Genomic DNA, 1414 nt, shown 5'->3' with positions numbered 1-1414 from the left:
GAGAATTATAATGTATTTGTAATTCTTGGCAAATGATGTGATGCGGGGCAACGATTTATAGATAAATTACCGGAAGAGATTAGGCAGTCCTGACATCAGCTCTAATACAGGATACAGGAATTCTCATAAACCAGTGAGGAAAGTGTGGATGATTTCATACAATATTGGGCAAACTGGCTAGTTAGAAAAAAAGATAAAACCTATTCTTCATTTTATAGCATAAGAAAGCTTTGCGGCACATAGCTATATATGCCATATATAGTTAATGTCATAAATATATGGTATATAAAGCGTATAGAAAGAAATTTAGATCAAGCCACGAGTTCAATATAAAAAGGAAGTTATAGAAAGAACAAGAAATACCATGTTAATGGTGGTGGCTTGACCATGTATTTTGTATCTATCCCTCCTGAGAGCCCATTAAGACGAAAGGAAAAAATGTAAAATATGTAAACTTTGCAGTGATGGAGAGAACAAGGGGAGGCCTTCACAGAACGAGAGATCTCAACACGTTTATGCGAGACATAAAGCAGACAGGACAGTGGTGACTGGTGACATGGGATGAAACAAGCCCAAGCCCAGAGAGCAAGCCGGAGAGTAGGCCAGTCTGCCCTGAAAAACTCTGAAGAACTCTGAAGAACTCTGAAGAAGCTTGGTGGTCAAAAATTCCAGGTACCGGGAGGTACAGACAGAAACATGGTGCTAGAAACAGAAGGAAAAAGGGAAAATTTCCATAGTAACAGGCAGCCTCCCCCAACCTCCTCCTCGATTCCAGTGGGCAGAACACTCTGCACCAACAGGCTGGCCCCCAGACCAAAAGGAAAACCGAGGTTTCCCCGAGGGTGGCCCTGGAGAAAAGACCCTGGAGTTTCCTGTTTGGAGATTCCCCAGAGCACCTGCTAACGCTCTGCCTGGGTGACCACCGCAGTGGGGCCTACCCCTTGGCCAGCATTGCTCCCATACCCAGGGTGCCCAACCAGCATTTCTTTGTCTCATTCTCAAATATGAAGGCATCACCGAGCCTTACCAGACAATTGTCACAAAAATGTAAATATTGTTTATTCATTTTCAATTTTAGAATCAAACTGCAGGCAAAAGAAAAGTTAGATGTGGTTACACATCAGAATGAGTATAGTATTGACCTTAACAATGTAAAAGGATACAGTGTCTATGATATGCTTTGAGATGCATAAAAACATAAGATGGTTAGTTGGGCGTGGTGTAGCCTGTAATCCCAGCTACTTGGGAGGCTGAGGCAGAAGGATCATTTGAGCCCTGGAGTTTGAGGCTGCAGTGAGCTATGACAGTGACACTGTACTCGGCCTGGGTGACAGAGTGAGACCCTGTCTCTAAAAAAAAAATAAAAAATTAAAAGAAAGATGGCTGATGTGTGGATGGATGTGTGGATATGTGG

At 42.8% G+C, this 1414-nt stretch overlaps 1 protein-coding gene across 1 annotated transcript in view; it reads left to right on the top strand.

The window, feature by feature from the left end:
- Positions 1 to 1414, top strand: part of LRRC2 (leucine rich repeat containing 2) — a 60341-nt gene that overhangs the window by 41593 nt on the left and 17334 nt on the right. The gene's annotated exons all lie outside the window — the stretch shown is intronic.

This window comes from Propithecus coquereli, unplaced genomic scaffold, assembly GCF_000956105.1.
Source record: "Propithecus coquereli isolate 6110/MARCELLA unplaced genomic scaffold, Pcoq_1.0 Scaffold1, whole genome shotgun sequence".
Taxonomy (NCBI): domain Eukaryota; kingdom Metazoa; phylum Chordata; class Mammalia; order Primates; family Indriidae; genus Propithecus; species Propithecus coquereli.
Note: the sequence above shows the minus strand (reverse complement) of the source record. Positions and strands in the feature narration are given on the sequence as shown.